At 48.7% G+C, this 22,588-nt stretch overlaps 1 long non-coding RNA gene across 1 annotated transcript in view; it reads right to left on the reverse strand.

The window, feature by feature from the left end:
- Positions 1-4,973, reverse strand: part of LOC135810914 (uncharacterized) — a 34,792-nt gene extending 29,819 nt beyond the window's left edge. The window contains exons 1-2 of the long non-coding RNA XR_010552456.1: positions 4,875-4,973; positions 4,672-4,783 (exon numbers count right to left, since the gene is read on the reverse strand). This is a non-coding gene — a long non-coding RNA (uncharacterized LOC135810914). The remainder of the gene's footprint in view (positions 1-4,671; positions 4,784-4,874) is intronic.
- Positions 4,974-22,588: the final 17,615 nt, after the last annotated feature.

Raw genomic sequence — 22,588 nt, forward strand, 5'->3', positions numbered from 1 at the left:
CATGTCCGGTCGGTATCGAGCGTGCTCCGGGACAACCAGTTATTTTGCAAACGGTCAAAATGTGAATTTGGCGTGGAGAGTGTGCGGTTCCTGGGACATTGCATCGATGGACTGCACATCGCCCCTGACCCAGACAAGATTGCCGCAGTAAAGGTCTGGCCCGCTCCGACTTCCGTCACAGAGGTGAGGCAATTTCTTGGATTTACGAATTATTTTAGGCGATTCATAGATCAATACTCATCGCTCTCTAAGAACTTAGAGGAGATAACGGGAAAACATGCACGATTCGAGTGGAACAGCTCTCGGCAACATGCCTTTGAATCGCTAAAGCATGCCTTGTTGAATGCGCCCCTATTGCGGCTGGCTGATGTGAAACGACCATTCAGAGTGGTAACAGATGCAAGCGATTTCGCCTTGGGATGTGTTCTTCTCCAAGAACTAGAGGAAGATGCCTGGCATCCAGTGGCTTATGCTAGCCGAAAATTGTCTGCTGCGGAACAGAATTATACAGCTACAGAAAGAGAAACATTGGCCGTAGTGTTTGCGCTAAAGACCTGGCGCATCTACCTCTTTCAACACTTTGAGGTCATTACAGACAACATGGCGGTAGTTTATCCGAAAACAAAACCAAGCATTACAAAGAGAGAGGCGCGATGGGTTGAATTCCTAGCTGACTATAACTACACAGTCCGTCACAGACCCGGCAGAGAGAACCCTGCAGATCCCCTTTCGCGTCGCCCAGATCTCCATGAGAGTAACCTCGTGGAGAATGCAGTACCACGTTTGAATGCTATTGAGTATGCTTTAGCAATGAATGATGACGTGTCCAATACAATATCAGATGCCTACCAGAGAGACAAAGAGCTAACTCCCATCATAGAAAGATTGAAGCATTCTCTCCGAGATAATTTGCATGATCGCTATTATTGGGACGAATCCACTGATCGCTTGTACCTCAAGGCATACCCCAATAACCGGTTGTGCATACCACAGTGCGGTGTCCGGTTAAAGCTCATTCAAGAACACCATGAGTGTGCAACGGCTGGCCACCCGGGTCGTGATCGAACGTACTTCCGCCTAGCACGTTTTTTCTACTGGCCCCGAATGGGTCTCGATATCAAGAGATTTGTCAAAACCTGTGATCTCTGCCAGCGAACGAAGGGAGGTCAGCCACGAACAGGGCTTCTCCAGTCACTTCCAATACCTAATAGTCCTTGGCAGGATATCTCAATGGATTTTATTGTTGGATTGCCCCTTACTTCTCGTGGCTTCGACGCAATTTACACCTTTGTGGACCGACTTACGAAATGCGTACATCTTGTTCCAACAAACTCGAAGATTGATGCTAAGGGCAGCGCTCAACTGTACATTCAAAACGTGTTTCGTCTGCACGGGCTGAGCTCAACCATTGTTTCCGATCGCGATCCACGATTCACTGCAGCTTTTTTCAAAGAAGTATTCTCTCAGCTAGGAACTAAATTGGCATTCAGCACTGCTAACCACCCTCAAACGGATGGTTTGACAGAGAGAGTTAACCGGCAAGTGGGAGATGTTCTAAGAGCATTTGTGAACTTGAGACAGGACAATTGGGATTCGCTTCTACCACTCTGCGAGTTTGCAATAAATAGTTCACAACAGTCATCTGTAGCTAATACACCGTTCTATCTGAACTATGGGTTTGACCCTAAGTCCCCGCCCGAATTCATTCTTACGGGAGGGGAAAGGAGTGATTCGGTCGATTGGCTTCATGAGCAGGAAGCCGCACTAAGGATAGCTCGAGATGCTATGCTCGACGCCCAGGCAAGGCAAGCTCTATACGCAGACCAGACGAGAACGCCCAGTGATTTGAAGGTTGGTGATAGCGTTCTTGTCTACAGAGACTTTCTACTGACCCCGGAAGCTCGTGGCCAGCCCTCTCGGAAGTTGCAACCCAAGTGGTTTGGTCCGTATCGTATCCAGGCTAAGATTGGAGCGAATGCTTTTCGCTTGGAACTACCCCGTGAACTTCGCTGCCATCCCGTGTTTAATGTCACTGCTCTTAAACGCTACGAAGAGAACACGATTCCTGGAAGACACCAACCCCCGCCTCCGCCCTTCACAGATCTAGATGGACACACACGCTATGTTGTCGAAGCCGTTTTGAATCACCGACACCGCAGTGGTGAGCAACACTTCCTGGTGCATTGGAAGGGTTACCCCAGCAGCGAAGCTACGTGGGAGCCCGCTGGCAACCTATGTGATGAGTCTGGTCGGAATATTAAACCGCTGCAGAACTATCTAGCCTCACAACGACAGCAGCCTTGATCTAACTGGGCTGAGCCATATGCATCTCTTACTGAGATAGTAAAATAATTATGTTATAGACTGATATAGTTTTGCGTCATCTCCTTGTGAGAGTGATGAAGTTGAGTTGGATTACACTTCAATGTGGTTATGCATGTGCATGAGTGATTATTTAATATTCCCCTTTCCACAATTGCATCTCCTAACTGGATTGTGTTATCTAATAGAACCTTGGGCTTCCTATGGGGCCGGGAGAGTGTAATAGTTTTACCTTGACACTTCTTGCTTGTCTTATGGTAACACCTTGTGTTCCTACTATTCTCACTCCTGCGGTTCTCACCTTTCTTTTGCTTTATAACCTCTGGTTTGAACATCATTCGACGAATTCTCCAATCAATCAAGTCTATACTGTTACAGATAGTCGTCACAGACTGGAAATAGATCACAACCATGTCGAGCTAAGCAGGAGTGTTTGCGATAGACCCAAGAACGCGACAGAGGAGAACAAGCCACGGAATGTGAGTTCTATATAAGGACGATTATTCCTGAGACTCCGTCAGGCAGAGTTTTCGCATCCACCCGAGTGTCAAAACTCTCCAGGATCAAGCCGCAGATCAGACCGACCATCAATGATCGAAAATCCCATTTGCTGCATCCATGTTTTTCTTGTGCCAGGCTACGAGTTACCAAATAACTGTATGGTGAACCACACTTCCCCCCTCCGATATACATGTACTTGTACTTGTATGTTTTCATTGCCTATACGTTTCATTCAGTATTTTAACGGTCCTTTGAAAGGAAAAGAAAGGACATCACGCCAGTGTCTAGGAAGAGTAGATAACGTAGAAGGTAAGTGAAACGGTCTCCCTCTGCAGTAGAGATGTAAGGGGAATGAAATTCGGAAAACTTGGCCTGTGGTGCTTTTTGGTTTTGTTGATGTCGTTTCTTTTCCTTTCAAGGAATCCTGATCCTGGCGTACTTTGTGTGTGCAGACGCCAATAACATCAAGCTGGCCTGAGTAGCACGGCCCCTCCACCACTACCCGCATTTGTTAGGGAGTATAGTGGACGTAACTCTGCTAACTTAGAAACATTGTTGAGTCACACCTACTTGGTCCGACTTATTAAAATGTGCGCTTCGCTTCAAACCTCAAGCCTATGTCCAAAGGAGCACCTGTACTATAATATCGACCAAGAGACGATAGATAGATTACTACTGTGTCGTTTCTTGGCCTGACCTTGTAGTTTTCATCTCTGCTGGTGTCTCATGGCGCTTCTTCAAGTGCGTCAGCCTGCAAAATGTCGACATTTTTTCATCTCCTCCAAGCTACACTGCGCTTCCTTGATTTTTCACTCCATAGGCACGATTTAGACGATCGACTTCGCCTCCTCCTCGTGCAGTACGACTGCCAGAATGGTGGCTGTAGGTGTTTTCGCCTGACGCTCCCACGACACTTTCAAATGAGGCGAACAAGTAAACCATCACGCATAAAAAATCGCTTCTCATCAGGGAGTAGTACAATACCATACTGGTATTGTACTACTCCCTGCTTCTCATCACCGTGTGTTGCGCGCGTAGAAGAAGATACTAGAACTACTGAGTCTGATCTGTGTCGACATGACTGTCGACACAGTCAGCTGCATCAGACCATGCGTGCTCTTCCCTGCCTGTTTCACGAATCCACTGGCCCCGGAGACTGGCGATCTTGTGACGCATCGCGATCGCGGCTCCGAGGAGTCGGCGGGGACTCCGCACCATTCACGTATTCACCCTTTTTGCGCTTCAGTTTTCCAGCCAGGTTGTCGTCTGAAAGTCAACCTCAAGGGCGGTTGTTTATATCGATCAACTTCTCGACTATCTCTTCTGTACTCTTGATTCGTCGGCCGCCACATCGTTAACGAATGCGAGAGAGATCAGCACAAACTGGACGGAGCGATGCAGGTGCTTTCTGCACGAGTTTCTGGATGACGCGTTTGCTGTTACTTGATTCTTCCAAGGAAACAGCGACTGCACTCGGCGATTTCAATCCGCCAGGAAGCACTCGAGAACGATCACCCAGGAGTTTCTGGTACTCCGTGACAATTCCCCATCGCAGTGGGGTGTTGATTTCAGCACCAGGCCTTCTCTGTGTTGCGCAAGAAGCAACAGGAGTCCTCTGACGACAAAATTTGCACGCAAAATACTCGAGTCAACTAGGATCCTGAGACGCTGCCTCCTTTGGGGTTGGAGCCATTTCTTCTTCAACATCACAAATCGACAACTGAAGGATAGTGTTAGGTAGCTGGAAAGTTTGTTCCGTCCTGAGATTATTTGAATTTGTTTGGCTGACGTTCGAAGCGAAACGCACATTTTAATAAGTCGGACCAAGTACATTACGGCGTCACTTACCTTAAACTGAAGCACCATAGTGCTCGTCTCTACTGGTTGCAACACTGTTGAAAACCAGCACTGGGAAATGTTCTCAATTACAATGGTAAATTCAAATCCGGCCAACAAAACCCTATCGGAGACAACAGAAGGATAGGAACCATCGAGTTACCTTGAATCAATCACCATTCACCAAACAAAACTAACCAAATGTTTCCACATACCAGCTGTTGGTGTATATTCCAAGATCAATCGGGTGTAGCACAAGGATCACGATAAGGTTCGTTTGCCTTGCGAAAATGAGCGCTGCATTCTGAAGCTAAGCCCTCAATGAAACAAATAAATTACTATTTGCTCGCTTTCTGCTTTGACTCTCTGTAGGCATATGCAAAACACGCACGAGGAGTGCCGTGATATCAGTCTATGGTACTCCGTAGCAGCTCGGTTGGCTGCTGCACGTAGATATCCTTTGTTGACTTACTAACACAAGCCTAAAACAGTGGCGGATACAGGAGGGGTTCCAGGGGTTCCACGGAATCCCCCAAATGTTGTAAATGTACAACTGGTAACCAGATGCGTATATAATAACACCACGTCCTATACTAGCCTAGCCCAAGGTGTTGGTGAGAAATATTTCCATCGTCGCAGTGGCGGATCCAGGAGGGGTTCCAGGGTTTCCACGGGACCCCTGAATTTCGTAAAAGTACAACTGGTAACCAGATGCGTGTCCATGTACATGTATCAGCTATTCAGTTTTGACTGTACTGGACCCCCCCCCCCCCCCTTTATACCTCACTCCATGTTAACCCACATATAATTGGCCGTCTACATAAGTGGTGAATATGTATAGAATAAACACCGATGTCGTAGTGTTTATGGGAATATAAACCCTGCTATAAAAACCGAGGCGTAGCCGAGGTTTTTATAGACAGTGTTTATATTCCCATAAACACAAGACAGAGGTGTTTAATCTATTTATACCTAGCTTCGTTTTTGGCCTGAAATTATTATTATTATTATTATTTTCACTAGTTTGAGGGAAAGAGACAAACGGGAAAAGTCTGAAGAAAAAATTGACTGTCACCACCAGAACTCGAACCAGGGACCCTCGCTTGTAGCTAGCGATGCTCTAACCACTGAGCTATGGTGTAGTCGTCATCCCAGCAGAGACTGTTCAACATTTTCTTCAGGCTTCGTAGCTCACACTTCCTGTGAATCCACACAGGCGGGTGGGACGCAGCCCTCACTGTACCCACACACTTCACGTGCACTCTAGCACGGAATCACTTTCCCTCTCGAAGCACCATGGAGTTGTGACTCTGCATTCGGATTCAGCCCGTACCGTGTAATGGTCACAGGTGCCACGGCGGTGTCCAGACCGTACACGCGTGATGGGAGACGATGTCGATATCCAATCTGTATGGGCGCAGGAAGCGTCAAGACGTGAAATAGACGCGCTGCGCAGCTGTGTACGCCAGCGGGAGCGAGCGAAGGGCCACAGCGGGCAGGTGGGGTGCTGTCGCTGCGCTGCAAACGGCGACCTGTGCAGAGACTGTAGATGCTGCGGCCTCAAGCAGCCCTGTACAAACTGCAGGCCAATGACGGATGGGAAATGTCGCAATCCGTATCCACCTCGAGCTGATGATAGAGGTATTGTGCCGATGGCGGCGCACTCCAATGCACCAAGCGACTTTACCACAGTGGTTCATGGTTCCTTGGGAGGTGCTGACTCCAGCTTGGCACAGCCATGGGGTATTCCTGCTTGCCCAGTGCCGGTTCTACCTGGACATGAACCGGTGTCGGGCGATCTCATTCTCTCTTCTGCTGGCCGGCTGGTAGCTGACAATGGTGAAATGGACAATACTAGAAATGACAAACAAATTGAACCCTTTAAAACTGGAGCTGATACCAACTTACCTGATGGACAGGAAGCGGTTGATCCGCATTCCGCTGTCGACACTTTTGCTCCAGTATGCTCGCCAGACGTGTATGACACCGGGTCCTTGCCTGGGGGACTTGTGCGTGGTAATTCGGTACCAGCCACAAGTGACTTACACTCTGCTTCCCAGGAGACCACGGGGCACACGTCCGGGGATGCTGTTGAAGTGAATACTGCTATGTCGACCTTGCGTGTGCAGGGCTCAGCTGATGTCCGGACCGGCTTGGATCTGCCCGAGCCGGAACCCATAGCTAGCTCCGACCCGTCGTTCAGGCTTGGTGATTTGTCTGCAGCGGAGACAGCTGGAGCCATAGAGGCTGCATATAACAAATGTGTTCACTTTCGCCCGAATGCTTTCTCGGTGCCGTCTGGAAATATTGGAAGACTATTTATCACTACCTTGACATCGTTCTATTCCTGCTTCGGAGATGGGGGATCGTATGAAATGATCGCACTCAAGATTGCAGCCGTCTACCAGATGCTAATGCTGCAGAAGCCGGACTGTGACAATAATAAATATGGTAAAATACTTGAGCGCCGCATGGACCAGTGGTCGAAGGGAGATTTTGCAGAGCTGCAACGGGAAGCGGACACCATACAGACCTCTCTTCTATCGTCCAAGAACAAACATAAACGTGATTCAGTGGGTCCGTCGGTTGACCCTGGTAGGCGTTTTGCAGATTATGTCACCGCGGGCAAAGTGGGCAAGGCGCTCCGTCACGGCTGTTTTTTTGTGCGATTTCACGCCACTTAACAATATGGCCGCCGAAAGTCTCGATTGGGCTTCAATGGCAAGAAAATTTGAATTTTCAAATCGTCAGAACACGAGTAGGCCATGGTTTCCCCTGGATTTTGGAGACTAGTCAGCCCGGACAGCCCGGGGAACACGCTGATCATCTGCGTCTTGTTTCAAGCTTTCCGCTCGTACCTCACATGACTGCCTTTCCTTCAAGAAACATTTGTTCTGTGTCGTGCGACTTTGGCTTCGTTCTGGAATACTCCTTGTGTCGTCGCTGACAAACTCGGCTCCGAGAAGCCCTTCCCGATTTTTTCCCAGCTTAGATCGATTTTTTCCCAGGTAGAGGACTATCCTCTGGTTGTCTTCCCCAAGTGTCATTAGAATACGCGCGTGAACTTCTAAATACGCGCGACGAGTCAGGAGCCTGTTTTCTCTTGATTTGGAAGACAAAATGGTGTGGCCCTTTAGTTGCTGTTGAGTGTAGAAGGCTGCTTCCTGCTGTAAATTGCTTAGTCGGCATGTGGGATATTGTAGAAGAAGACAGCAGGCGGCCAAGTGAGCTTGAAATTGTGATATCTACCCTATTGTGCGTTGAACGATTACGAAATGTCTAACTTGAATGTTGTACACGCGAGCACGCCAAGCAGAGGCTGACAATCACTGGCGAGATCAATCTCCAGACTGCCAGGAGTACTGCCAGGAGTACTTCGAGCAAGTTTGAAGCGGAAAGACAGCTAACTGGGCAGGCCAGGACGCCTTTCCACCCTCTTTCTCTCTCAAATTGCCGAAAAGTCGAGTATCTCGCTCGAGCGCTTTCAAAACGTTTCTCTTGGTTTCGCGTCCCAAATCGTGGAACCACGCGAGGATCGACATGAGTTTCTTGCAAAAACGCAAACTCATCGCGTATTTGTACTATTCGCACAATGTTACATAAATCGCACCGAACGACGCCATATTGATAAGTGCCTGCACGTGAACAGCCGTGCCGTGGCTAGACAAGCGGTGATGATGGAGGCGTGCATCAGTTGGACGACGAGATTGACGGACGCACTGTCCGGGATATACTGAAAGACAAACATCCACCTGCAGAGCCGATGAGCGAGGACGCCGTTATTGGTGGTGATCCACCTGCTCCACCTCATCCGATCTATTTCAGCAGCCTTGGACGTCAGTCGATTAAGAGTGCAGCGCTCGGTACGCAGGGTGCTGCGGGGCCGAGTGGTGTTGACGCCGAGAACTGGAGGCATTTTTGCGCTAGTTTCTCTGACGCCTCCCAGGGCCTTTGCGATGCACTAGCATCGTGTGTAACAGTATAGACTTGATTGATTGGAGAATTCCTCGAATGATGTTCAAACCAGAGGTTATAAAGCAAAAGAAAGGTGAGAACCGCAGGAGTGAGAATAGTAGGAACACAAGGTGTTACCATAAGACAAGCAAGAAGTGTCAAGGTAAAACTATTACACTCTCCCGGCCCCATAGGAAGCCCAAGGTTCTATTAGATAACACAATCCAGTTAGGAGATGCAATTGTGGAAAGGGGAATATTAAATAATCACTCATGCACATGCATAACCACATTGAAGTGTAATCCAACTCAACTTCATCACTCTCACAAGGAGATGACGCAAAACTATATCAGTCTATAACATAATTATTAACTATCTCAGTAAGAGATGCATATGGCTCAGCCCAGTTAGATCAAGGCTGCTGTCGTTGTGAGGCTAGATAGTTCTGCAGCGGTTTAATATTCCGACCAGACTCATCACATAGGTTGCCAGCGGGCTCCCACGTAGCTTCGCTGCTGGGGTAACCCTTCCAATGCACCAGGAAGTGTTGCTCACCACTGCGGTGTCGGTGATTCAAAACGGCTTCGACAACATAGCGTGTGTGTCCATCTAGATCTGTGAAGGGCGGAGGCGGGGGTTGGTGTCTTCCAGGAATCGTGTTCTCTTCGTAGCGTTTAAGAGCAGTGACATTAAACACGGGATGGCAGCGAAGTTCACGGGGTAGTTCCAAGCGAAAAGCATTCGCTCCAATCTTAGCCTGGATACGATACGGACCAAACCACTTGGGTTGCAACTTCCGAGAGGGCTGGCCACGAGCTTCCGGGGTCAGTAGAAAGTCTCTGTAGACAAGAACGCTATCACCAACCTTCAAATCACTGGGCGTTCTCGTCTGGTCTGCGTATAGAGCTTGCCTTGCCTGGGCGTCGAGCATAGCATCTCGAGCTATCCTTAGTGCGGCTTCCTGCTCATGAAGCCAATCGACCGAATCACTCCTTTCCCCTCCCGTAAGAATGAATTCGGGCGGGGACTTAGGGTCAAACCCATAGTTCAGATAGAACGGTGTATTAGCTACAGATGACTGTTGTGAACTATTTATTGCAAACTCGCAGAGTGGTAGAAGCGAATCCCAATTGTCCTGTCTCAAGTTCACAAATGCTCTTAGAACATCTCCCACTTGCCGGTTAACTCTCTCTGTCAAACCATCCGTTTGAGGGTGGTTAGCAGTGCTGAATGCCAATTTAGTTCCTAGCTGAGAGAATACTTCTTTGAAAAAAGCTGCAGTGAATCGTGGATCGCGATCGGAAACAATGGTTGAGCTCAGCCCGTGCAGACGAAACACGTTTTGAATGTACAGTTGAGCGCTGCCCTTAGCATCAATCTTCGAGTTTGTTGGAACAAGATGTACGCATTTCGTAAGTCGGTCCACAAAGGTGTAAATTGCGTCGAAGCCACGAGAAGTAAGGGGCAATCCAACAATAAAATCCATTGAGATATCCTGCCAAGGACTATTAGGTATTGGAAGTGACTGGAGAAGCCCTGTTCGTGGCTGACCTCCCTTCGTTCGCTGGCAGAGATCACAGGTTTTGACAAATCTCTTGATATCGAGACCCATTCGGGGCCAGTAGAAAAAACGTGCTAGGCGGAAGTACGTTCGATCACGACCCGGGTGGCCAGCCGTTGCACACTCATGGTGTTCTTGAATGAGCTTTAACCGGACACCGCACTGTGGTATGCACAACCGGTTATTGGGGGATGCCTTGAGGTACAAGCGATCAGTGGATTCGTCCCAATAATAGCGATCATGCAAATTATCTCGGAGAGAATGCTTCAATCTTTCTATGATGGGAGTTAGCTCTTTGTCTCTCTGGTAGGCATCTGATATTGTATTGGACACGTCATCATTCATTGCTAAAGCATACTCAATAGCATTCAAACGTGGTACTGCATTCTCCACGAGGTTATTCTCATGGAGATCTGGGCGACGCGAAAGGGGATCTGCAGGGTTCTCTCTGCCGGGTCTGTGACGGACTGTGTAGTTATAGTCAGCTAGGAATTCAACCCATCGCGCCTCTCTCTTTGTAATGCTTGGTTTTGTTTTCGGATAAACTACCGCCATGTTGTCTGTAATGACCTCAAAGTGTTGAAAGAGGTAGATGCGCCAGGTCTTTAGCGCAAACACTACGGCCAATGTTTCTCTTTCTGTAGCTGTATAATTCTGTTCCGCAGCAGACAATTTTCGGCTAGCATAAGCCACTGGATGCCAGGCATCTTCCTCTAGTTCTTGGAGAAGAACACATCCCAAGGCGAAATCGCTTGCATCTGTTACCACTCTGAATGGTCGTTTCACATCAGCCAGCCGCAATAGGGGCGCATTCAACAAGGCATGCTTTAGCGATTCAAAGGCATGTTGCCGAGAGCTGTTCCACTCGAATCGTGCATGTTTTCCCGTTATCTCCTCTAAGTTCTTAGAGAGCGATGAGTATTGATCTATGAATCGCCTAAAATAATTCGTAAATCCAAGAAATTGCCTCACCTCTGTGACGGAAGTCGGAGCGGGCCAGACCTTTACTGCGGCAATCTTGTCTGGGTCAGGGGCGATGTGCAGTCCATCGATGCAATGTCCCAGGAACCGCACACTCTCCACGCCAAATTCACATTTTGACCGTTTGCAAAATAACTGGTTGTCCCGGAGCACGCTCGATACCGACCGGACATGCTGCATATGCTCCGACCACGTTTTGCTGAAGATGAGTATGTCATCTAGGAACACGACTACGAACTCCCTCAGATATGGTTGAAGAATCGTATTCATCATGGATTGAAATGTTGCCGGTGCATTGGTGAGACCAAATCCCATGACCCTAAATTGGTAATGCCCAAAGGGAGTGTTAATCGCGGTTTTGGGCACGTCCTCAGCTTGAATGCGAATCTGATTATACCCTGATCGGAGGTCTAGTTTCGTGAAGTACCTAGCGCCCTGTACGGTATCGAATAAATCATCCACATTGGGCAAGCACGCCTTGTTCTTAACAGTTATCTTGTTTAGCTCCCTCCAATCGCAGACCATGCGTAACGAACCATCAGCTTTCTTGACAAAAAACACCGGTGCACCAAAGGGGGACTTACTTGGTTCTACGAAACCCTTTTTCAAGAGTTCTGTGAGCTGTTTCTTCAATTCCTCCATTTCTGGCCTGGGCAGGCGATAGGCAGGTCGCGATGGGGGTGATGAGCCTTCCTCCAGGCGGATTTCGTGGTCTACAGACCTCTCTGGTGGGAGTCTAGCTGGCAGATCATCCGGGAAAAGATCGTCATAGTCACGGAACATGGCCTTGAGATCTGGGTGCTCGTTCTGAGTGGATTTGTCGGGAGGTTCCTTGCCAATGCCGTCTTCTACGCTGACCCACGCCAGAACACCTTCGTCTCCACTCCTAAGGGCATGCCTAGCCTGACGACCAGATATGAACATCGCCTCCACAGGAGCGGTCGGTTCGCTTTGACTGGACGACGCACAAGGCAAACCATTCGAGTTCAACCTGACTTCATTCGTCCGGAAGTTTATGTCTGGATTGTTACGCGTTAACCAAGGTTTCCCCAATATAGCGTCATAGCGATGAAGGGGGAACACCGTGAAGGTTTGGTTATCGCTGAAGTCGCCTACGATAACCTTCAATTCATGGGTCGTCTCCATGGGAAACGAGCTTGATGCTCCATCAGCCAGCGTGACATTCAGGTTTTCCGAGCCAATTTCGGTTGGCAGGTTAACTCTCCTGGCAAACTGTTCGGCAATGAAATCATGGGTCGAGCCCGAATATATTAACATAAGCGCGCGACGACCGTTGATTTTGCCTTCTACACGCAGGAGCTCATGTTCCGTTTCCACATTGACGCTGGTAACCTGGGCCTCAATAGTTGGTGTAACATCTCGCTTGAAATTGGCTTCGGAGCATTCAGCATCATCGTCAACATCCTCCACAGCGAGGCTACTGAATCGGTTACGGGTAGAGACGGAGCACACACTACACGCAGGTGATGCCTTTTCTTGCTGCGTCAGTAATCGCATCGGCCTTACTGACGTCCACCGTTTGGGTGATCTCGATGCTGCGGGCAATTCTGGGCCATATGGCCTGGTCGACGACATGCGAAGCAGCCCCCCTGGGCTCGTAATGTCTCACGTTCCTCGGGGCTTAGTTTTGTTAGCTTTTTGCTACCTGATGGTGGTGCGAATCCCGGCGCGGTCGCCAGTGGTGGTCTGCGCTGAAATCGGCTGTCTGAGGCGACTGCTAGCGCTGACTGAACGGCGGCTGACAGTGTAGTGGGGTGTTCCTTCACTACCAAGGTCCGCATGTTACCGTGCAGGCCGTTGACAAATAGCAAGGCTCTGGAGAGTTCGTCAAGTTCCGGCACCTGTAAACTTAGCCGAGAAAACTCCGTTACGTACGATTCAATTGACCCACGCTGTTGGATAGAGAACATATCCAACCGCACTCTTTCCCCATCATAGTGCGGGCCATACACTCGCGCTAGGGCGCTTTTCAAAGAATGCCAATCCGAAAATTGCTCACCTGCTTCCAGGGAAGAAATTAGCCAAAGACGCGCATTCCCAGCGAGGTAGCTAGCCGCAAAGTTAACTTGGCTCTCCGGGTCACCTTGAGGTGAGCACTTCAAGGCTAACTCGACCGTAAATACCCATTCTTTGAACTCGGAAGGGTTGCCATGGAAAACATTCGGTTCTCTGGTAACGCGTTTGACGCTCGGGCTTGTCTGGGAGAGAGAACGCGATCGACACGGGGCTAGATCCGGAGGACTTGAGCTTGATGTAGCAGGTAATTGATGTCGTCCAACTGTAGCAGCCACGTTGTCCCGAGCGCGGCGGATCTCACGGAAAGCGGCGTATAGCAGAGCAGTAGCGGCCAGGAGCACAAGGCACGTCAAAGGGCAAACGATGATCTCAACCATCCTCAAGCTACCAGTGTAACAGTATAGACTTGATTGATTGGAGAATTCGTCGAATGATGTTCAAACCAGAGGTTATAAAGCAAAAGAAAGGTGAGAACCGCAGGAGTGAGAATAGTAGGAACACAAGGTGTTACCATAAGACAAGCAAGAAGTGTCAAGGTAAAACTATTACATCGTGTGCAAGGCGTTTAGCCTCCACGTACGTGCACCCAGCATCGTTGTCGGCTTTCACTGCGTGCAGATTGATAGCGTTTTTCTTCTTCAGACTTTTCCCGTTTGTCTCTTTCCCTCAAACTAGTGAAGATTTTATGACTTGGGACTCCCCGCGTGCTAGAGTTTTTTTCCCAATGCTATTAATTTTTTTTCCTTGTTAGACTGTACTATGACGTTTTTGGTGAATATCAGTTGAGGAAAATGTGATTAACTCCAAAGCACGAAAAAGGCCAAAAACTAAACCAAGAACATGATTAGTAAATGAAGATCGACGTACGTGTATATTTATCAAGCTTAAAAATGCATTGAGGGTGTTGCTGGACTTTAATTGCTGAGGAAGAGAATCCCATAATTGGTATGCTAGGAATACAGGCGATTTGCTCATGGAATTGTTTCTTGGAATCGGGAAACGAAGCGAGTTCCGGCTTGTTGAGGATTCATTGAACCAGTCTAAGGAATGCTGCACATGCTGAGGGGCAGTGATTAGTTTGATTTTGTGAATGTATACGCAGGAGGATCGGTCAATGTAATATTTCAGAGGAAATGCACAGCAATTTTCATAGAGAACGGCTATGTTGGTCTCGGGTGGCAAACGAAGTATTGCCCGGAGAATCCACACCACACAGCAATACAAGAAAATAGGCAAAACGTATGTATGATAAAAGGTCTTTCCGCATTCTGGTGAAATTTGGGGGAGATGGCCATAAAGAATACCGACGACTGAGCTTGCCCGCTTTTCCAGATTCAGCACTGAGTGCTGCTGAACATTTGCATGGCCATGAGCAATGGTGAAGCTTGCTATTGCAGTCTCAGCATGTGCTAGTATTGTGCTGACTACTGCACTATGTTACTCTCTTACACTACTACATGTACATGTATGTAAACGTGCGTGCATCCGCCCACGTATGCATTCGTTTCGTATACTTATTTGTTATCCCTCTTGACTTTACGCGTAAATGGGTGGATGTTTGCATGGCTGTTGGAGTTGCGTGTGTATTGTGTCTCTACTCTTTTCTTGGTGTTTTCTTGGTGTTGTATAAGTTTGTGTGTGTGTGTGTGTGTGTGCGCGCGCGCCCGCACAATAATTTGAAAACAAATAATTAATCCTTGGCTCTCCATTATTATCTTTCGATTCTTGGTTTTTTTTCTAGGTATTTTCTTGGCATTGTGTGGGTGTGTGCATGTGTGTGTGTGCGTGCACAATAATTTGGCAACACTACATGATTGAGATATTGTAATTTTCAGCGTCTGCGAAGAGACCACTTGATTTGAGGATGGTGTTTGTAGGGTTTTTCATGTACTGAAGTGGCTGCAGTGGCGCCTCAATACTTATTTTTTATCTTGAGAAGTGAATGATGTAAAGGATTAAAGGGAGAGGCCGTTTTCTGGTTAATATTCACTGCTTACAGCATATCCTATGTCTAATTTCGAACTCTGGATAGGGGATGCCTAATTGGCTGGACTGTATAAAGGAAGTGTTGTCCACATAAAGACTCGTTATAGTTGATTTCAAAGTTTGGACTCCGTACTGTTGTTTTTGGACCAATGGACACTATATAGGGGTGAAGCCAATTGGCTGGACTCTATACAGGGAGTGATGTTCATCTAAACTTTGAGCTCACAGTTGATTCCAAGTTTGGACTCTGTACAGTGGATTTTGGACCAATGGACTCTATATAGGGGTTGGACATCATATAGGGGCTGGACGCTCTACTGAGTCCAACATATATCCGAGCAATTAGCTGCTTACTGCGCCCGCAGCGAGACCACAGGCCCATTTTTGTCACCTCCATTTCAGTTCATGCGCCGCTCTGGTATTGGTGCCATCCCCAAAAAGAACGGCAAGCTGCGAATGATCCACCATCTGTCTAGTCCGGAAGGCACCGGCGCGAACGACAGCAATCCTGCCGAGCCGCTCTCTCTGCACTACGCGAGCATTGACAACGCGATCAACATCATCATGTCATGCCCACAGCCTGTGTATTTGTCCAAGCTCGATGTACGCAGTGCAATTTGGCAGATCCCAGTCCGCCGTCAGGACTTTGCTGGGAAGGCTCCTACTACTACGAGCGCTTTCTGCCTTTCGGCCTTCGCTCCAGCCTAGCCATGCATTGACTCAGTAGCCACAGCAGTCAACTGGATCATGCAGCACGAGTTTGCTATAGATCACCGGCTTCATTACCTCGATGACTTTCTCGATATCTCCTCTAGGTTGGCTGCAGCCAACCAGCAACTCACCATCCCCCTCCGGGCATTCACGTATCTCGGCACTCCTCTTTGCTCTATCCCAGCTCGAAGGGCCATCACCATCATTGACCTTCCTTGGTATTGTCCTAGACTGCGAGCGCCACGAAGCTCGGCTACCAGAGGACAAGCTGTCCGAGATCTGTGCGCCACTCATGGCCACTATCAGCGAGCGCAGCATCGGCCAGCGTCAACTCGAGTCCCTCCTGGGAAGCTCACTTTTGCTGCCCGAGTCATCGTTCCTGGACACACATTCATGCGTGAACTATGACCAGCGCGCCCCGAACTGTATCTGTGTATGCGAGTGGGGTGCATAAAGCCCACTTTGAGAATGGGTTTGCCGGCCCCTTAGTAGATGCGTGGCTTCTGAAGAGGGTGTTGAAGGGCATCCAGCGATGCCATGGTACGGCTGTACTCACCCTCGCCTTCCTACAACTATGCCAATCCTACGACACCTGACGGATGCACGCCTGAAAAGTAGTATCGTGAATGGCCATGACAAGCTGCTCTAACGTTACCAAGCCGCCATGCTGCTTCTTTGGATTTCTTCGGTGTGCTGAATTCACTAATGGCATCACACGGGGCTGGACTAGCTCCCCTGATGACGGACGCCTGCAACTCTTCCTGCTTTCATCCAAGACGGACCCATTCGGTAAAGGCGTTACTGGTGACATTGGCCCGTCTGTACCACCGTACTGCCCGGTCCGTGCCATTGCTAGCTACCCATTTGTCACTCGTCGCGAGGGACCGGAGCAACTCTTGTTCGTACTCTCGAACAGACAGCAGCTGACCAGGCAGTCATTCACAGTAACAGTATGGTCTCTTGTCGCTGCGGCCGGTGAACCATCCCAGTCAAACTACTCCGGGCATTCGGTCCACATTGGTGCAGCTACCACCGCTGCTATGGCTAGTGCCCCCGACTCCTTCTTCCGAGTGGCAGGTCAGTGGAAAGAGCGATGCGTGTCTTCGCTACATCCGGACTACAACAAGCGCTAAGCGCCAGCTATCGTCCCGGTTTGCTGCCGTGCCATGGATGCCATGATCCCCAACTCGGGTGAGTAATGAGTTGCTGAGCTCTAGCTGCGCAATGCTTGCCTGAGCTGACATTAATTGACCCTTGCTGTGCGTCAATAGTGCTTAGCTAACGGAGTGCTGGTTTCATGGGTCCACCCTCACAACTGGTGTTATCTAGCTATTTGCTGCGGCTCTGCCTTGCGCTGTATTACATTCATTTAGCATTGCAGCTCTACGTTGAGCTAACAGCAGCTCTACTTTGAGCTAACAGAGCTAACAGCAGCTCTACTTTGAGCTAACCGCAGCTCTACTTTGAGCTAACAGCAGCTCATCTTTGAGCTAACAGCAGCTCTTCTTTGAGCTAACAGCAGCTCTACTTTGAGCTAACCGCAGCTCTACTTTGAGCTAACAGCAGCTCTACTTTGAGCTAACAGCAGCTCTACCTTGAACTAACAGCAGCTCTACTTTGAGCTAACAGCAGCTCTACTTTGAGCTAACAGCAGCTCTACTTTGAGCTAACAGCAGCTCTACTTTGAGCTTACCGCAGCTCTACTTTGAGCTAACCGCAGCTCTACTTTGAGCTAACAGCAGCTCTGCTCTTAGCTAACAGCAGCTCTGCTCTGAGCTAACAGCAGCTCTACTTTGAGCTTCAAACCAGTTGTTTCGAAGCCAGCACTCCTCAATCCAAAGATGCCTCTTTGTTGACTTGTTTGTGTGAGGGATGGGGCTAATGGTGTACTAGCTGTGCTAGTACTTGTAAGCAACCATCTGAACTAGCGCACACACTGCACTGCATTGCTTTGTACTGCATTCAAGACTGACGTCATGCGCTTTGTTTTGCTGCGTAATCCCAAATGGCACCATCTCATTTTGCGGAAAAGAAAAACAAATCTTGCTTGCCCTGTTATGCTCTTCCAGGCAACGGATCGTGCTTCAGCAGTGTTTCTTTTCCCACCATCCCTCCCTTACCAAAGTCTGCGGGGTCTATGGGCAGAGATCGCCCATGGCGCCATAGCTGGCTGATGGCCACTGACGCCTTCTGCACAACACTGGAGACATGTGGCTGCCAGGATAGCTGGTCATCAATGGTTACGCCAAGGTATTTGGCAGTGGAGGTAACAGTTAAGGCTTGATCCTTACATTTCACGACTGGTATGTCGCCATTGAGTCCCCGAGGTTGAATTCCCATGACTTGGGTTTTGCCGGTATTCAGCAGAAGCCCAATTTCGGAGAGCCAGTCAGACAGACGTGTCACAACCGTAGTCAACGTCTTGCAAACAGTGTCCAGATCCGAATCAGAATAATCTAGGATGATGTCGTCGGCGAACTTCTGATGAACAACAGTGCAAGGTATGACGTCGGAAATGTCACTCTTTTAAAGGACAAAGAGAAGCGGCCCAAGAACACTCACTGCCTTGGGGCACACATCTTGAGCATGGGACTGCATCAGAGAGAGCCTCACACACCTTGACACGCTGAGTACAACCAGACAGATAGCTAGCCAACCATAACAATACTCTGCTATTGACTCCCAGGGTGAATAGTTTATCAATCAGACGTTGATGTTGGACACGGTCAAACGCTTTTGACATGTCAACCATCACACTACCTGTGTTTCTTTTTTACTCTCTTTCTCACTCCTGTGTGCAGCCACACCATACGTGCCCCACCCCTAACACACCTCAGTCACATGCACACCCACATACACACGCACACAGCAACAACAAACAGCCTCTGCGGGGACAGCGGCAACAGCAAGAGCTGCAAAGCATAGCTAATGGATGGCCAGTGCCCTTGACACTGAGAGCATTGCTGAGAGTGACTCCTTGAAGTACATCCGCATGGATATTTCGCTTCTCCAGCCGCCATGACGTTGGATCAGTCTATCCGGGACTCCTGCTGCTGCGGCCACTGATGCTCCCCCAGAACGCAGGCTATGCAGCCCAAATGCGCTTGGGTTGAAGTTCGCTTGGCACAGCGCGTCCTGGATCAGCTCTAGGGCACGGCTGTAAGCCATCTGGTCCCGGACAACTTGACTAGCGTTTCCTCGCCGAATACGGCCGAACAACTTCTGATGGCCTTCGTAGCCACCTCTAGACAGCAGTCGCTCTGTCAGAGCCACTGGGCATACTGCTCCATGCCATCTTGACAGCGCTGAAATGTCGACAAATACTTGGTCACTGTTCCCGTTGCCCTACTCACCAACATGACTTCTGGAATCTTCCTGGATAGGTTCACGAGTTCCTGGGTTGGCTCCACTTGAACCGCCCTCAGCTCTAGGCATGAACACAAGATCATAACGTGAGGCGCCTGTCAACAGAGTCATCAGCATTAGCGTCGGCTTCAGCATCTGCAGCAGCTATCAGCATCACTTGAAGAGCATTATACAACGGCATCAGCAGCAGCGTCTGCCAGCCCTGTGGGCTACAACATCGTCATCGGCATCACCAGCAGCAGCATCCGTCCGCCCTGCGGATTATGACATTATCAGCAGCATCTGCCTCCTGCCCTGCAGGCAATGGTGTTCCCTGAACACCAACATAGGACAATGCCTCGTGCACCGTGCACTCACATGTGCTCGCGCCACAAAACCACAGCAATCGTGTCAGTACGCAATCAGCAACAGTTAGTCTTCATGCACACTCTTAAAGCCAGCATTTCTGAATAAGATTGCTTGCCCCCCAGCAAGTTGTAAGGGCAGGTACCTTCCAGAAATGTGTTTTCATCATGGGGTAGCACCAAAACTCCTTTTACAAATGGTTTCTAGCTTTGCCTCCCATGTAATTTTGGCAAACCAATCCGCTGACACCCACTTAGGCACAACCAGTGTGCCATGGCCGCAGCACATTTTTAACATACTCAAAACCCTGGGTATTAGGTGGAACGGAGGTGTAAGCCACACCGTTTCCATTGACCAATCAACCGTAAAGGTATCGATCGCATAACATCCCGGATTCCAACACCTTGAACAGAAACGCTCTAAGAGAGCATGTCTGAGAAAACCAGAACATATGTGCAAGTCGATCTCTCAGATTTCGCTCAAATTTTGCAGGTAGGTTTGCTTTAGGGTGTAGATCGACATTCTAAAGCCCGCGCAAAATCTCTTGAAGGAAACCATGAAATTGGTATACCCCTCAATATTGGCCCAATATTGGCACGATTTATAAGTCTACAAACGAGCCACGTCACAGCGTACAAGAAGAAGCTACGAACAAAACTCCATCAAGCCAACATTACCTCACCTTAGAAGAGTTCTTGGGGCAGCACCACTTAGCCACGCCAGCATCCCAGAAGACGAGGGCAATCATCCCTTGACGCCACAAATGATTGTCTTGAAAATAGCCAAATTACAAGCGCTGATAAAACAGCAAGCTACGTCCTCAATTAGCAAACACTATACACCGGCAGATAGTAGAACACCTCTTCTAGCACTGAGGACATGTCCCCCATCATCCTTTTTGGGTTTTCTTGAAATACACAATTTTGAATTTTTCCACTCGACCATTCTGAAATACGTCCAAACTCATACCTGCGCAGGAAAGCTCGCCCCTCCGCGACGTCTAGTCAGTAATTTCTACTCCAACAGCACTCCCAACGCTGCAGAACAAAGTGTATTGTTGTCTCTGACAAGGAAAAGCAGCGGTGATCACTTGTCACTCCAAACGACAAGCTTCTCCTTTCGCCACCAACATTTTTCGGTGCAACAGTTGATGCAAAAGTGACTGAATTTTTGGATTTTACAGCAAGAGGAATGATGAAATCACGTGAATCGTGACGTAGAATAATGCTTTCTGGTGCACGACACAATGCACACGATCACGATCGTTCCTGAGACGCTATTCGAAACGGACCATGAGGGAGGAGGTAAGATGCATTATATTTCTTGCATGCTCTGCTCAGAACATGCAGAAACTATCGTTATAGCGCTAGCAGTATTGCATTGGCAAGAATTCTCTGAGATATTTCCTCTTGCAGTAAGAACAGGGATGTATGCGTTCACACTTACCTCGCTCATCCCGACTGGCATGGTTCAACAGGAACTCCGGCTAGTTTACATGCTGATGATTCACGTAGATATGCAACAGTAAAGAATGAGCGTGGTCCATGCCATCAAGGTCGCTTGGAGTTGACCAGCGCGCGGCCTACACTGGTTGCATGGGGTATGTGGCGCGCCCACACATGACAGATTTCTTACGTCATGAACAACGTGATTTGACCCTACTCGCGCGCTGTGCTGCATGTCGAGGGAAAGTCCCGGCTGGAAGGCCTACAACACGACATGCGTGCTCTTGAGCTGGACATCGAGATGCACTTGATCCGATCTAGATCAACGGGTGATCCATGTAAATGCAGGTGCGCTTGATCAAGGTGACTCGGAACAACTGCTGAACCGTGAACTACGAGACCTGGCATTTTGTGTCACGAGGCACGTGATTTCATCATTCCTCTTGCAGTAAAATCCAAAAACTACACACAAAAATTCATTCACTTTTGCATCATTTGTTGCACCGAAAAATGTTGGTGGCGCAAGGAGAAGCTTGTCGCTTGGAGTGACAAGTGATCACCACTGCTTTTCCTTGTCAGAGTCAACAATACACTTTGTTCTGCAGCGTTGGGAGTGCTGTTGGAGTAGGAATTACTGACTAGACGTCGCGGAGGGGCGAGCTTTCCTGCGCAGGTATGAGTTTGGACGTATTTCAGAATGGTCGAGTGGAACAATTCAAAATAGTTTATTTCAAGAAAACCCAAAAAGGATGATGGGGGACATGTCCTCAGTGCTAGAAGAGGTGTTCTACTATCTGCCGGTGTATAGTGTTTGCTAATTGAGGACGTAGCTCGCTGTTTTATCAGCGCTTGTAATTTGGCTATTTTCAAGACGATCATTTGTGGCGGCAAGGGATGATTGCCCTCGTCTTCTTTGATGCTGGCGTGGCTAAGTGATGCTGCCCCAAGAACTCTTCTAAGGTGAGGTAATGTTGGCTTGATGGAGTTTTGTTCGTAGCTTGTTCTTGTACGCTGTACCGTGGCTCGTTTGTAGACCCATAAATCATGCCAATATTGGGCCAATATTGAGGGGTATGCCATATTCATGGTTCCCTTCAAAAGATTTTGCGCGGGCTTTTGAATGTCGATCTACACCCCAAAGCAAACCTACCTGCAAAATGTGAGCGAAATCCGAGAGATCGACTTGCACATATGTTCTGGTTTTCTCAGACATGCTCTCTGAACTGTTTCGTCCTCAGACTCGCAAAGCAATCTAGCGTATGGGGACCCCACAAACGCTCGATTTGTTCAAAAACAGCCGGGTTTAGCCGCCAATCATCTGTGTCAACTATTTTCGATTAGTAGTCCGCCAGTTCATTTTGTTCTCTGGGAACTCATTCGGCAATCAGGCGGATTCCGTGCTTCATGCACACCTGGAGGATTCGCATGGCCTTCCTTTGCAAATGCTCCCTTCTGCTGCCCACCTGGATAATGTGCACAGCTGCCTGGTTAACGCTTCTGTGAATGCAGATACCTCCTTCTAGTTTGTGTGCTAATGATTCAA

The sequence above is a fragment of the Sycon ciliatum genome, chromosome 2 (assembly GCF_964019385.1).
Source record: "Sycon ciliatum chromosome 2, ocSycCili1.1, whole genome shotgun sequence".
Taxonomy (NCBI): domain Eukaryota; kingdom Metazoa; phylum Porifera; class Calcarea; order Leucosolenida; family Sycettidae; genus Sycon; species Sycon ciliatum.